Raw genomic sequence first — 16,503 nt, forward strand, 5'->3', positions numbered from 1 at the left:
TCTGTGGCTTTCGGCGTTATTTCTTTGGTCAAAAAAGACACCTCCAACACCCCACAAATCCACAGTGTGAATACATGCCTTGATCTACCTCTCAAGTAATCCAAGGATTCTTTCCCCTTCCCTTGAAATGTGGATCGGAAAGTTTCCCATTTGCAAGCTAAATAACAAACCTTAAGGACTGTTCTCTTTACACATGGTCTTTTTATTAAAATCTTAATGTAGTCACCACTCGGTTCTCATGCTGGTCATATGATTCCTGTACAGAATAAAGCCACAAAAGGATGGAGACAATCTGACCAGCAGCTTGTGGCACTCCCACACAGTGATTGTTAATGGGGAAAAAATGAGGCAAAATCTGAGTAAGAAAAAGGAGTGGTAAAGACAAGTTCGGTGAGTCAGTACAAAGGAAAACACAGCAAGTTTAACAGAAAAGAAAAAGAAATGAGAAAGGAAAAAAAAAGGCGGGGCGGGGGGCAGAATCCAAATCAATGAGCAGAAACTTAAATCTTAATTTCTGCTTCAGGAGGGGCGCCTAAGTGGCTCAGTTGGTTAAATGTCCAACTTCAGCTCAGGCCATGACCTCCGGTTTGTGGGTTCAAGCCGGCGTCAGGCTCTGTGCTCTGGATTCTGTCTCCCTCCCTCTCTGCCCCTGCCCCACTCATGGCTCTGTCTGTCTCTCTCTCTAAGCAAATATTTTAAAAAAAATTTAGTTCTGCTTCTCCATTTACCTATTCATCCAACAGATATCGAATGCCTACTACGTGCAGGGAACTGAGTTAGACACTAGAGGAGATACAAAGGTCATCCGGGTAAATCTATTCAGTGAGGTTATGGTCTAGTAGGAGACATAAAGGCATGTACACAAACTATTGAAATATATAGCAGAAAGTGTACTGTGCCATAAAAGAGAATTCTCTACTATGAGACCCAGAGGAAGGAGTGATTACTCCCAGGGAGGGATCAGACAAAGAGGCTTCACAGGAAGAATGACATTCTAAGCCAAAAGCACAACAGAAAAGCAAGGACACCCAAGTATGAAATCAAGGACATAGAGGTACAGTGAGAAACTGGATTTGATTTGAGCTATAAGTGGGCATGAAGGGAGGGATGGTAATAATAACAGTTAGCAATCCACAGAGCCACAGCTAAATTGGATAGCTGGACTGGAGCCAGACAAGTATTCCAAAGTCAGACTCAGAATTTGAGTTTAAATCCAGTGGAGAAGGAAGGGGAAGGAGGGAGGGTGACTAGTTAGGAGCTTGGAGGAATCTCATGACCCATAAAATTAAGATAATAAAATTAATGCAAAATCAATGTGTACAGATTAGTACCTCCAAAGAGATACAATGTCTCCCAAACTAAAAGCAAGAAGACAGGAAGACAAAAGGGCTTGGGTGATGGTATTCACATATTTAAATAAAGAATGTGACCACTTTGGGGTGCCTGGCTGGCTCAGTCGGTACAGCACATGGCTCTAGACCTTGGGGTTATGAGTTCAAGCCCGACATTGGGGGTAGAGATTAGTTAAAAATAAAAAGAACACAATCACATCAAAATGTGGTCAACAAACTTAGAAAAACCTAGAAAAAAACAGAGGGGGCCATTTTGAGTCCAGAATAACCCAAGGTAGAGAAATACTTCAACTAGGTGGCACACCATCTTCTCTCCTGTGGGACAAGGTCTGTTCATGAAGCTTAAATGGGAATTGTGTACAGCAGCAGTTAGGGGGTATGGGCTCTTAGAACTGGAGGGACTGGGTTCCAATCTCAGTTTATCCTCTTACCGGCTGAGACAGAGCTTTGGTTTCTTTATTTATAAACTGAGGATAATTGGCCCACTGGGAGAATTAAATGTCCTACTCTATGCAAAAGCACTCAGTACCAAACTGAGCGTATAGTAGGCAATCAACAATCTTTTTTCTTTTTTTTTTTTTTTTAGTTTATTTACCTACTTTGATGGGGGTGTTGGACAGGAGAGAGGGGAGAGAGAGAATCCCAAACAGGCCCCACAAACCTTGAGATTACGACCTGAGCTAAAATCAAGAGTCAGACAGACGGTTAACCAACTGAGCCACCTAGGCGCCCCAGGCAATCAATAATCCTAGCTTGTTTTTTTTCTAACTTCCCTCACAAACTATTCTATTATTCCATGCTCATCAAGCAAGAGTGGTATTATTAAATTTCATTTCTCAGATCTCTTGATATAGAAAAGCAATACCCTAGCAAAATCCAGAATCCCGTCAATAGGAAAGGCCTCAGCCACCCTAAAATAATAAGTTGTCATTCCTTTCTGATCGCAGACACTGAAGTCTGAATACAGTGCTGTCCCCAAAAGACTGATCATTTCCAGGTACGAAACAAGACAAATGTTGTGCCTTGAACCGGACCTAAGACGTAGTGACCGAAACCCTGAGGGGTCTTCCTGAGGAAACAGATGGCACCCGCCGGGCCGCCCCTACCTAGTGCCACCCTCGATCTGCAACAAGCCAGTCTGTAGAATACTTCCCCATACTTCTTCCCCTTCTACCGCTCCATACCCTTCAATCATGCACCACAGTCAAACACTTTCTCTCTCTCTGACCTTCTAGAGGTCAAAGATCCCATCTTATCATCTTTGCATTCTTGCCTCCATATCCCAACATACCTTGCATCAAACAGAACCACATTTATTATAAAAATGAATTTCAAACACAACTTTCTTCGACACCACAATCCATTGCAATCCACCAGTCCTACACCCTGAGGCAGGATTTATTGAACTCTCTTGATTTACTGAACTCTTATTCTATGGTTTTCTTCCCTTCTAACTCCCCAACCTCTCCACACCTGACCTACCAAGTATTACAGAAACGTCAGAAGACTTTATTTACTGGGTACCCCACAAATTCATACAACTGGGACCAAACCACCACTGGCCTCAGAAATCTTTTATTCATCGTTAGTTGATGTCTCCACAGGAACTTTCCAAAGAGCAGTGTTCGGCAGGGTTTTGGGACATGGGGCCTGGAGTTAGACAGAACTCACAGTCTTCCTACGTGACCTCAGTCAAGGTGCTAAACTTTCCCAATCTTCGCGTCCACTTCTGTAAAATGGAATCCCTAAATGAGGTAATTAATGCAAGCCCTTAACAACACAAAATGCTCAAAAAGTGGGAACTATTACTCTTTTCTACTTTGTGTAAGCCCAACCAATCCCTCTCCCCTCTTCCACGCCTTGGTCGAATAACCAGCAACTGCCTCACCTACTTTACCGAAACAATTCAACAGGGTTCTATTTACTTTGAGGCAGTGGTGGTACCTTGGGAAGAACACGGTGATCAGGCGTGCCGCGCCGCTGGTGCCCTACCCTAGATATGGGACCATGTGCTAACCGTTTACCTTTGCCTCAGACTCTTCAACTGCAAAATGTGGATTTCATTTTTAGTTTTTTTTAATGTTTATTTATTTTTGAGACAGAGCACAAGGGGGTTGGGGCAGAGAGAGGGAGACACAGAATCCAAGGCAGGCTCTGAGCTGTCAGCGCAAAGCCCGATGGGAGCTCAAGCCCACAAAACATGAGATCATGACCTGAGCCAAAGTCAGATAGTCAACCGCCTGAGCCACCCACGGACACCCAAAATGTGTATTTTAAGATGTGAGAATTAAATGGAAAAATATGAAAGAGCCATCAAGCAGACGAGGGGAGGGGGAAAATATGTCAGGTAAGAAGGCTTTCAAGCAAAACAGACCTGGCTTCAAATTCCAGTTCTACCGCTTAACTAGCTGTGTGACGTCGGGCAAGTTAGTCTCTGGTCCTCAGTTTGTCTGTAAATGGCAGAAACAGCATCACAGGGTTTTGGACAGGTTTAAAACAACGTACAAACTACCTGGTATGCTGATTCCCCACCCCCCTTTCTGCCTCTTCTTTTCTTTCCATCTCAACAACTCCCCTTTATTCAGTAGACCAGGAGAGCACCATTTCTGACCATCAGTTAAAAAAAATTAGCACATCTCCAATATATCTATATGTAATATAGGTGCCCCTACTGTGTTCTTTCTAAAACCTAATACTAAGAAGAAATTTCAAAGAGTAAAATAAAAATATTTTTAAAAACTTAGTTCTGGGGCACCTGGGTGGCTCAGTCGGTTAAGTGTCTGACTTTGGCTCAGGTCATGATCTCGCGGTTCTTCAGTTCGAGCCTGGCGTCCGGCTGTGTGCTGACAGCTTAGAGCCTGGAGCCTGGAGCCTGCTTTGGATTCTGTGTGTGTCTCTCTCTCTTTGCTCCTTCCCCACTCACGCTCTGTCGCTCTCAAAAACAAACATTAAAAAAAATTAAAACACACAACAAAAAACTTAGTTCTGATGTCTCCTTCCCATACCCCAAAGGAAGTTCTTATATACCTTAGAATCTAGAAATTCATTTTGGAGGTCACTACACTATTAGGCAAACTGTTTAAAAACAAAGATAAATAGAACAGACTCAGTATAGTCCCTAGCACAGCAACTGGCATATAGTAGATGCTCGGTAAACACTGGTCCATTAAAGTTTTTATAAATCTGTTTCCACACACATGCTTCTCTGTGCAAGTTTGCACAAGTGGGCTCTCCGCTTAGTCTCCCTTTCTCTCGAACTCCCTACTTCTCCAAAAAAGAGTGGTGCTCTGCTTCACCTCCAGGTCACACACTCATTTGTTAGCTCCACTATCTTACCCAAAGCCCTTTCTCCAAGGTCACCAAAGATCTGATGGCTGGACGCATGACTTTTCCCCAAATCCTCCACCTTCCTGACCTCCCTGCAGCGCCATATGCCAATGACCTACCCGTGTTCTTCCTTCTGGCTCCTTCTTCCCCTTCGGTTTCCACTGAAAGTGCAGTAGCTAGACTCCCCTTTGACTTCAAAAACCAATCTTTCTCCCAGTCCTTCCTGGCTCCTCCTTTTTGCCCCCTAAGTGTCCCCTAGGACTCTGTACTTACCATTCTTCTTTTCCTTCTCTAGTGAATTCTACTGGGTCTTTTCAAATCTATCCTGCAAATATCCCGTTCTCACTCTATACATTGCCATACCCTGTCCTACGTACCATTATCTTTCTCAAGAACTAGGGCAAACACGTCCTGACTGGTCCCCTCTTTGCCACTCTCTTTTCTCCACACAGTACTCAGGATCACCTTTCATTAAAAAAACAAAAACAAAAAACAAAAAAACATACTGCTTGTTACTCTCCTGCTTTAAAACCTTCAGTGACTTTCCCACCACCATGCTTATTTTGGTAAAGCTTAGACACCCCATAGAGCCCACAAAGGCCTGTGTGATATGGGGCCTGCCTTTCTCTCCTGCTTTACCTCGCCCCCCATTGCTGCCCCGCTCCCCCATTCACCTCACTCTAATCCCCTGGTGATCCTCCTTTCAGGTCCTCAAAAAGAAAAGGACGATTTATTGCCCCCCACCCAGGTCTGCCCACTTGTGGTTCCTTTTCGTCCTGGAACATTCTCCATAGCTCTCTTCACCAAGCTGGCTCCTCTTCAGCGAGACTTGAGCTCACCTGCCCTGTAACACAGTTTTCTGGCACACAGTCGGAGCTCATGGAGTCTGTGTTGAATGAATGGATTCCACAGACTTTAGTCAGATAACTCCCAAATCTAAATATCTGGAATCAGTTCTCACCCTTCAGTGTCAGCACCTGACTTCTAAATGCTCCCTAGATATCCATACCTCAAATTTAGCACAGCAAATACACTCAAAACCAAACCCTTCATCTCCACCCAAACCAGTTCCTCTCGTCTTCTAGAATTACATGAGCAATTTAATCTGCACCTCCATTTCAGAACCATGAATTTCCCAGTCATTTGCTCCACCTGTCCACAATTCTAATCACCCTTTAAAACTGAATTCAAGTATCACTTCATTCATGCATGCATTCAATCAACCACTTATTCATTCAACAAATACTTGCTGAGTGCCTTTTATGAGGCAGGTACTATGTTAGCTACTGGAGAGCAAAGCAAACATATTTTTGTCTACTGCATATCAGTCAAATAATCACACAAATATTACAAATTGTAAAAACTGTAAACAAAAAATGTTATGAAGGAAAAAGGTGCTAGAAACTATGAGAAAAAATATGCGAGGTTTCAAAAAACATTCCTTAAATGATGTGCTGAATGAATGAGACATAATTTAGCCTAGGCAGACTAGAGGGCAGAGCATACCAGGCGGCGGGTTCAATCAGGTCCTGGAAGCAAGAGGAGACCAGCAGGCCTATCTTAAGGCACCCACCATTCTGCCTTATGTTGTACCTATCTGGATCAGTCTTGTTCCCTTTCTCAACCCCCACCCTCATTTTAAGGTTATCTGAGAGAAAGGACATAGACTGTCTCACACATGCCAACACCCTCCAGGAGATACTGATTAACATGCCCAGGCTTAGGCCTTAAGAGGCCCTGCAGCTTCCATTATGGCCACCTTGGAAACCAACCACCATGTAAAAGGAGCCTGATTTTGATTAATGAATGATGAGAGACCAAGAGAGTGTCAGAACTCATGGAGGAGAACCAAGATGTCTCAGCTAACGGCTAGCAGAGAGGCCCACGTATGTGAGTGAACCCATGTTGGATCCCCCAGTCAAGTCAAATCACATGGAGCAAAGCAATATGCCCTTCTTCCCTGAATATAACTCACAGATTCATAAGCAATAAAATGGTTGCCATTTGAAGCCACTCAAATTTTAAGATGATTTGCTACACGGTAATAGAAAACTGAAATCGTCAGAAATTCAACGCTTTTAGCAATCATTCAAATGTTTCCCAACTTGGATGATCAAGAAAATCTTCCTCATATGCATTACAATGACTCCTCCTTCAATTTAAGCCCATTTCCTCTTAGATCTTTGAAGTACCAAAGAACAATTAATCAAAACCCCCCTGGCAAAAACTATTCTTCTATTTTAAGATGGTAATCAAGCCATCCCTTAGCTTTTCCTTCAGTAGGCTAAAATCATTCCTTTTTTTTCTTAAACTTACAATGATAGGACTGGTTTTTAAACTTTGTAATCATTTTTATCCTCTCAAACATTGGGGCAGTGCGGGCAGGGGGACAAAAATTGGAAGTCACATGCCAGCATCTAACAGATTATTTCCTTGCTCTGTGGTTCATCGTATTGGTTCAAATTCCACACAGTCCCAAATATGGCATGTTAGCACGACAGAAGTTATTACCCTACAAATGCAATCATACGCTGACATTATTACGAAAACTTTTGGGCTCTTAACGTTCAGCTTACTCCACCTTGTTCCAACTCCCTTCACTCATCAACCTGGTTTCACACTCCATTACTGAAATAGATTTTAACAAATTCTAAATATAGGAAATACAACAGAAAAGCTAGAGGTTGGAGTGGGCACGCCATTAAAATTTCAGTCAAGGTCTCTAACCACAGTCAAGGCCTTTCTGTAGGTCAGGCGGGCTCAGGGTACCTCCTTCCACCTTGATGGCAAAGCGGTCTTGTAAAAGGCAAGATCCTTAGCACTTGCCTATTGAGCAAAGGCACCTTTTTTTTTTTGTAGAACCCAACAGGGTATATTTCACTACAAAGAGAAAAACCAGTTGCTTAAAGCAATGTAAAAACACATTTTCTCTCTGAAGTAGCACATGAATGTAGGCTTCAATGTCAAATGTAGCTTTATAATCACCAGTAAAATAGGGATAAATAAAGCCTACCCAAAACAGAGTATTGTAGGTATCAAATAAAATGATACAAGGGAAATAATTTTGTAAAGTACTATATAAAAATGGTAGGTGATACTGTAGAACTAAGTTTCAGCAAGCCCAAGAAATATTCAAATCAACTTTGAATGGTTACCTGATGGTTTCAGGTGAAATATATGGAATAGGCACCATGGGCTCAAGTTCATCCAATAGGAACTAAAAAGCTGCCACCTAATAAGAAAGCTTATGAATTTTCTAATACTGCCAAGACTAATAAAAATGTTTGGACTAGTGGTTGGACCCTGGGAACCCACTTCAAACACTGTCTGATGGTGTCAGGATCTAGGCCAGGGAACAGGCTCAGTCAAGGAATTCAACAGTCTACTGGAAGAAACCAAATAATAAACCGTGGAAGTCCAAATAATGAGGAATAACTCTACTTGAAGAAGGCAGGGAAGGTTTCACATATGAAGTAAGTCTCCTGGGGGATGAGTACTTTGCTAGTCTGAGGGGGAGGCCACCAGAAAAAGACACAGAGTCCTAGAAGAAAGTGCAATAACCAGGGATTCGGAAAATGAGAGAAGTTGGGAAGGGGTTGGACTGGAGAGAAATGACTGGGGACAGGAAGGAGATGAGACAGGTAGGATAGGGTCAAATTGTGAAGGACTTCACCTATCAAGCTAAGTTGGAAACAGGGAACCAATGGCACTCTGAAAACCTGAGAATGAAAAGATTTGATTTGGGCTTTTAGAATGATAACTTTGGCAACAATGTGAAGGAGACAGGAGCAGAGAAAGACCCATGGTAGAGTGGCAAAAGCCCAGTCAAGATTTGATAAGGGGGCAGGGGTGGTGGTGGCACCTGGCTGGCTCAGTCGTAGAGACTCTTGATTTTGGGGTCGTGAGTTTGAGCCCCACATTGGGAGTAGAGATTACTTTTTAAAACAATAAATAAATAAATAAATAAATAAATAAAGTCTTTAAAAAAAAAGATTTGATAAGGGTCTCAACCACAAGTTATAAACTCAAATTCCTGGAGGCAAAGTAGGTAAAATGTGACATCTTTAGTATTTAACATCTGGGAGAAGGGTTACCTGTAATCTTTTTTTTTTTTTTAATGTTTATTTATTCTTGAAAGAGAGACTGAGCGTGAGCAGGGAAGGGGGAGGAGAGACAGAGACAGAGAATCTGAAGCAGGCTCCAGGTTCTGAGCTGTCAGCACAGAGCCTGACGTGGGGCTCAAACTCATGAACTGTGAGATCATGACCTGAGCTGAAGTCGGACGCTTAAATGACTGAGTCACCCAGGCATCCCAGTTACCTGTAATCATTGAAGAGTGCAGGCCCTGCCTAAAACTATTTACACACATTTTAAGCCATTGGACTGGTTAAACAAAATGTCTACTTTCTGACCTCCGGTACAGTAATGCAATACAGTGGAAATGAAGGAAAGCCACACATCAAACAGTACTCCAATAATACAATCAAAAGGGTTTAAGCAACCATGGATTTAGCATATTTAGATGATGTGAGGCATTAAAAAGTATGAATAGGAAGATCTGGTAGACATCATTAACAGAGTTCAAACCTACAGCAATACAAGCAGATAACTGATACTGGGTAGTGGAGATAATGTATGTAACAATTTAAGATGCCTTTTGAACACTCTGGTAGGTTTGTCAAGTTGGACAAAGTCTATCAAGTTGGAAATAAGGATCTGAAGCGTGGGACAGACAGCTGGTTGGTAAGACATACTGAGGATAGCTGAATTTATGGGTATATTTGAGATCCTTGGAGTAAAGCTACGGGGAAGAGTGGAAAGACACCCAAGGCAAAGCCTTGGAGTATCTCAACATTTATGGGATAGTCAAAAGAGAATACAAAGAAATAATAGAAGGACACTGGAAACTCAGAAGAGACAAGGTAGCCTCAAAGCCAAATGAAGAGGGTTGGGGGTGGCAGGGAAGGAATGGTTCAACACTGCCACATGCCAAGCAGAGATTAAGTAAGGTGGAAGCTAAAACCACAACACTGGGTTTGGTAATCTGGAGTTTACTTGGGTTCTTCAGGAAAACACGAGCAAGGTAATGTGGGTAGAAGCCGAAATAACAAACGGTTTGGTAAGAGGATCAGAGCTGAGGAAGTACACTATAGGTTCTTCCTCATTCTACCCTGAGAACCATGTGCCAAGTAATATGGATAGAAGTCTAAGAAAACAGACGGTGATTCTTGATATACCCTATGGTCAGAGTAAATTCTGTGTTCTCCTGAGTACTCATCCAGTCTTGGTGAGTAAGAGACTTTGTGGAAGAAGTGACTTCCGGGCTAAAGCCAGTAGCTAGGTTAAGTTGGGGCAGGGTGTTTTAGAGACGGCTGGCTTATGTAAAGGCCTTAAAGGCCTGAGGTAAAAGAACATGCGCCACTTGGGGGGAACTGGAAGGAGCAGAAGCAAACTTTGAGAGGGGCAACTGCCTAGCATTGAAGCTGAAGACTTAAAAAGGTTAGAAGAGAGGGGCGCCTGGGTGGCTCAGTCAGTTAAGCGTCCGACTTCGGCTCAGGTCATGATCTCACGGTTCATGGGTTCCAGCCCCGCATCGGGCTCTGTGCTGACAGCTCAGAGCCTGGAGCCTTGTTTCAGATTCTGTCTTCCTCTCTCTGCCCCTCCCCCATTTGCACTCTGTCTGTCTCTGTCTCAAAAATAAATAAACATTAAAAAAAAAATTTTGTTTCAAAACAAGGTTAGAAGTGAAGAGCAGGAGGGAGAGAGAATAGTAGTCTGATCAGAATTAGGGATGAGGAGAGGTGCTTCATAGTACCTCAGAAATATGGAAACTCACTGATAAGACAGTGTTCCCTATAATTCGATATTCCCAATGATTAGGTAGATAATAAAATACCTTTGCTTCTCTCTCTTCCTTTAATAACGGTTCAGTTTGACCAAACTGCTTCTCAAAAAACATAGGACAGAAACTATAAGAGCAAAAGATGGATAAAGCTGTAACCCTGATGTGTTTGGCTTCTCTAAGGTTTCTGTAATAAATGGTCTAATTAGGTCTAAAACCACATCCAGATCCCAAATGAAGTGAAACTTCTCCCCTTCAGACACCCTCCAAAGGACTGAAGGACTGACTTTAAGACACCCAAATTGTTAAGGCATTAACGAACTTCTGAGACAAAGGACTGGCCCAGTTCGTCCTGCAGCTCAGTCTAGCTGATGAAAATGAAACTAAGAGAAAACAGTCTGGGGTTACCTGGTTTTGCCTGTTTCAAAACATTACCACAGCAGAGAGCAGGCTGCCTCCAGTTCCTGCCGCTGAGGTCCTTGGAGCCATTTCAGATGAGCTCATCTCAGGAGCCAACAGCAGCAGCTTTCAGGCAGAGTGAATGGTGCCGCCTGGGGACGTATCTTTGGTAAGCGAGATTGCAACAGAGCAGGCGGTTTACCCAGGGCAGTGCTGACTCATGCTAGGCAAAACTCCTCTTTCCCAAACAACCCAGCCTGAGCCAACCACAATCAAGTGCAACCTCGAAAAAGAAGAGGCGCCCCACTGATTTTTTTTTTTTTTTTAAATCCAGTGCTGATTACCGGGGGCAGCTTCCTCATGGCCCTCCTGCTGGTCGATCGGCTGCCTCTGGAGCCCTTACCTGGGAGGCTCCAGTGGTCACTTTCCAAAGTTTCATTTGAGAACAGCCCGGGGCTCAGGGCAGCAAGATTACAGAAGGTAGCAGGTTCACAGCCCTGAAGATTTCTCCAGAGTAGCTGATAAAGAAGTCACTTTGCATTTACAAATTAGAACATCTGGGTCAGAGGACTCCGGAGCTTGCCCAGTCATCCTTAGCTGGTCAAATCATCAGAGTGAATTTCTGTCAGCTATGACCAGGCTCACTCTTCTTTTTCCCTACTAGGCCCTCTCTGACCTTTCTATTTCCTTAGGCAATTCAAAATCTCAAATTAAGACAGAAATAACTGAAGGCTTTTTTGTTTAATCAGCTGCCACACACAGCTTAAGCTACATTATCCACCATCACACCTACCAGATGCTTAAGGAATACAGGAGTGTGTGAAAACTGTATTACCACTTACATTTAAAAATCCCTAAATCTAGGTCGATTCTCATTTATTGGCCAGCTTATTAAATAATCAATTCTAGAATGACTGGTTCATCAACAGCTATTAATTATTATTGAATTTGCCCTGACCAGCTAGAACGGCTTTGGTGCTATACCAAGAAAACAAAAGATTAAGCCCTTGCTTTCTGTGTTTTCTCATTTGATAAGAAAGAAACGAGATTTCGTATCAGATCCTTCTGTTGCCTGCTCAAAATTTCCCACGGCTACCAGCTCTTCCTTAGCATGGGCATTCAAGGCTCCCATTCCAAGCCTTGTCCATCCTTCAAGGCAGATCCCACATGCTATGAACTCGGGATATAACTACCAGCCCAGCCTGTCATTCAGTAAACGTTATTAGGTTAATTAAAATGTATGTGCAGACCGTCAGATTTTGGGTTTAATAACTATGCTACTTAATTCTATTCCTTTTCAAGGGTCTAGTTAAAGAAAAAAAAAGTTATTTATCCAACTTGCTTAATTCCCCTTAATTACATTATTCCAGTAGGATAGCCACACTGGGCTTTATAAGGTTTTATAAAATGTTCTCTCTTTTATTTCCTCCCTTTCAGCATTTTCTTTTTCAGAAAATGGCTGTTTAAAAGAAGTTTTCCTACAGTATGTGTTAATTAGTTCTTTTCAAATGATAAAAGCGTTTTACAGCAGCTGACAACCATTATCTCATGGACCACATTTTAAGAAATATTTCTGTAGTTGATGATAAACAACATTCTGGTATGGAGCAACTCTCAAGGTTCGTACAGTAATGGACAAATATGAAACCTCTTTTGGAAAAAACATTATTGTTAGAGGCTTCTGGCTCATTCTATATTAGTAACTGTAAAAAAGGAAGAGAAAATTCAGATGGTACTATACCCAGGAAGTAAATATAAATTATATAAACAGCAACACGGGGGCCAGAAGCATGAGAATCTCCTAATTCTGCTAAAATAAACACCATTAGCAGGTGAAGAGAAATATGGCAGATTATCATTTCCCGGTTTGGGATTCTGTACAGTTCCAATCAGTTTCCCCAAAATATAACCATACATACCCATCCCAGTTCCTTCTTTTAGACTGGAAAGGCTGAGGATTACACTGATTTAGGGCTTTCAAAAGATGCTAAATCTGAACAAATGGCTTCAGGCACTTGAAGTTTTATGAGGTTATATGAAAACTAGGAGGTATATGAAAACGAGAAATAAGAAAAATAATGGTGGCTTTGTGCTTATTAAGTTCTCTCAATGCATTATGTTAAAACTCAGACAAGTTATTCCTCACCTAAAGGTACATTTTATGGGTGGTCACAGGAGAGATTAAGTGTGTGTGTGTGTGTGTGTGTGTGTGTGTGTGTGTGTGTGTGATATCTGCACACACTCACACTCACTGTTTTTCTTGAACAGGAATATGTAATGCTATTTATAGGCCCCCCCTTTTTTTTTCTGCAAGAGATCTTAATGTTACAAACGTTAAGTAAGCCAGGTGTCAAAACAGAAAAAAAAATTCACATCTCTGGATTCTGTCATCTTCCAAATCCATAGAGAATTACCAAATACATACAAAAAGATATGGGAGGATACACACATCAGGGAGGGAACTGCAATGGGAGATCCAGGAGGTATTTTTAGTTTCGCGAGAATTTGAATTTTTTTGTTTTAACAAGGAACACGTATTCAAGTATTGGTAATTTTTTTTTTTTTAATTTTTTAATGTTGATTTTTGACAGAGAGAGAGACAGAGCATGAGCGGGGGAGGGGTAGAGAGAGAGAAGGAGACACAGAATCAGAAGCAGGCTCCAGGCTCTGAGCTGTCAGTAGAGTCCGACGCGGGGCTCGAACTCACAGACTGTGAGATCATGACCTGAGCTGAAGTTGGATGCTTAACCGACTGAGCCACCCAGGCACCCCAAGTATCGGTAATTTAAAACTGGGTTAAACGTTTTACCATTTATTAACTAATCTTTTCCCTTTCTCACTTTTTCCTCTAATCATCTCCCTTTTACCTACTTTCTCCTCCCCAACATCCTAAAGGATACTGCACATTTATTCTTTTCAACAAAATTAATCTTATTAATGTCCATATCCTTTCTCTTATGGAGAAGAGGTTGAATTGATAAATCCAAGTCTCCAGAAACCAGTGGCTGCCTCAGCTTGTTGAGTATTAGGGACATTGCCAAATTCTCATCTTTGGAGTTCTAGGATCTTCTAACCTTTTTTAAAAAACTAGAGTACCTCCCCTTCAAAAAAGACAGATGAGCATCAACCAAACATCTATCGTCTAATAAATCACAGAAACTAAATGTGAAAAATGAGTAAATTTTAGGATACTCAAGAATCCACTCTAGGGGTACTTAAGAATCCACAGGGGTGCCTACTGAAAATAATTCTTTCTCATCCGAGTCCCTCAGACATTCTGGATTAGCCCAAGTGGAGAGGCCCCAGAATCAGAATTTTCAATAATCATCTCCTGCTCCCACATGATTCTGATGCAGGTGGGACTCAAATATTTTGAGATACCAGTCATATAGTTATGTTCCCTGAGCACTGTTTACAATAAAATGAAAAGTTGTGTTTCAAAGACCACCAAAATGAGCCACAGTCTCCCTGAGTATGCCACAGACATTAGTCCTCTTACCCACAAGAATCACCAAGTATACAACAACTGAACTATATTTATTTTGTCAACTGGACCATTATTTTCTTCAAGCCTCCAGAGACAATTATTACCCTAACTACTCTTAAGGATTTTAGCTGTCACCCACAGTCATTATACTGAGACACTTTCACACCTGGGATGCAGTACAAGGGGCTTAATGGAATTTTTATGGCTGTAAAGATTAAAGTTCACTTGACTCAACAGAATAGTCAAATAAAACAAAGGATAAAACCTCCCAAAAGGCACAGGTTGAAAGTAGAGGCTTTTGACTTCCTGATGAGGCAGTTTTGCCCAGAAATTCAAACCATGGGATGCTATATAGCTCATATGTCTTGAGAGTACCCAAATGCCAACTTATCACCACAGCATCAGCCAATGCAGGCTTACTGTAACATTTGGAAGCACAAACCTCCTGTATAAAATGGCCTCTCCTGGGAGACAGAGGCTGTCGCCATGCCGGGGATCATTCCATCTTGGGGCCAGAAGGACCAGGCAGTCCTTTTAATCTTTAACGAGCCACTTTCATGTTCAGGTGTGGGAACCTGCTTCACAGCACTTTGCTGCAAAACAACACCCCCCCCCCCAACCAGCTGTGTGAGGGCACGTGACGTGAGTCTGTCCCTGATGGTACCGTGACCAGAATCTGGTCTATAATGTAATTGTGGGCATTTGATTATCCACTGCAGTGTAATAGTTCAGAAGGGTATCCAATATCGAGGGTACAGCAACTGCCTACCTCAGTCACAGTGAAATACTAGATCCCTAAATGTCAGGGAATTGTAAAAGTAGCAAGCCTGCGGGGAAAAGGAAGAATCCTAAGCTGACAGGACACAGTGGGAGGCCCTAATAACAAGATGGGGGGAAAGGAAGTCAGCAATGTGACCAATCTGCTATCCTGGGCAGCTCAACTTAGAAACCTGGCGATGGAAATGTGGGAACCGTCTGATAGTGTAATTTCCTTTACAAAGCTATTTCTTCATTTTTCTCTCCTGAGTTGTTAATACAGAAGAAGGGCAGGGACAGGCCCTTGTCCTCCAACTCCATCACGTAAACAACTCCCATAGCTTCATAATGAAGTGACTAGTAGGCTCACGTCCTATTCCCCAGTAACCACCCTCTCGGAACAAAGATTCTGTAATTCAACTCTGAAGATTTCCTGAATTCACAATTCTTCTTCACTGTGTACCTCTGGATTCTCCTCTTTAAATACATCCACACACACTCCTCTTTCTCTCTCTACTCCCTGCCACCTCCCATACCCATGCCCTGCCTCCCATAAGTCAAACTTTCTGACTTTTCACTTTGGTTTCCACTAAAATGCCACAAGATTTAAGTTACCTTCTCGCAGGTGCCCAAGTCTATGGGGCCTCTGTTGACATGTGTCTCATCTGGATGGGTGATTTCTGGCCAAGTAGATAAAACTACCTGTTCACCTACAGTTAATCTTCAAACTGGCTTGTGTAGGCTGTGGAAATAAAAGAGTAAGGCTGCACAGCTTGAATGTCCCATCAAGGTAATCAAAATAATGGAAGAGAGACAGTAGACAGGAGAGATTTCAAAATAAAGACTGAACTGTGCATTTCAGTAGCACTTAAGAAAACACTCCATCTGATTAAGCCCCTGATGAGTAGGCTAATACCCAAAGGACTGTACGTTCTCCAAAGATTATTGTGCTCACAGCTCTTGCTTCCCTCAAGGTTCATAAAATCAAACTTACATTACTTATAATAAAGTGGATAGGTAGATTCCAACATCCAGAATTCTGCTGATTTCCTTGCAAATAAAGCTACAACCTTATTTCAACCCAAACTCATGTAACGAAGAATAAAATACATTTTGTTTAGGTCTTTCAAAGGTACCTCTCATGCCTTCTCTCATGCCTTTTATAAGAGAACAAAAGGGGTTAGAAAAAGGAAAACAACACTATCCCAAGCTGAAGCACTTAAAAAAAAAAAAATCACAGCCAAAACGCCCATAATACATTCTCCACTGAAAACAAAAAAAGCATTAACACAACAGCAGATGGGGACTACGGGAACACGAACACACACACACACACACAC

General features: G+C 42.1%; 1 protein-coding gene across 8 annotated transcripts in view; it reads right to left on the bottom strand.

Moving 5' to 3' along the window:
• RFFL (ring finger and FYVE like domain containing E3 ubiquitin protein ligase) overlaps positions 1-16,503 on the bottom strand; it is a 66,865-nt gene that overhangs the window by 35,353 nt on the left and 15,009 nt on the right. Inside the window, exon 2 of one of the 8 annotated variants that reach the window (XM_045488119.1) lies at positions 15,779-15,905. The exons of 5 other annotated variants lie outside the window; for them this stretch is intronic. The gene's annotated coding sequence lies outside the window, so the exon portion shown is untranslated. Of the gene's footprint in view, positions 1-10,929; positions 11,207-15,778; positions 15,906-16,503 lie in introns of those variants that run through there. 2 more of the 8 variants (XM_045488113.1, XM_045488117.1) reach the window with 2 other exon arrangements.

The sequence above is a fragment of the Leopardus geoffroyi genome, chromosome E1, assembly GCF_018350155.1.
Source record: "Leopardus geoffroyi isolate Oge1 chromosome E1, O.geoffroyi_Oge1_pat1.0, whole genome shotgun sequence".
In the NCBI taxonomy this organism is placed as follows: domain Eukaryota; kingdom Metazoa; phylum Chordata; class Mammalia; order Carnivora; family Felidae; genus Leopardus; species Leopardus geoffroyi.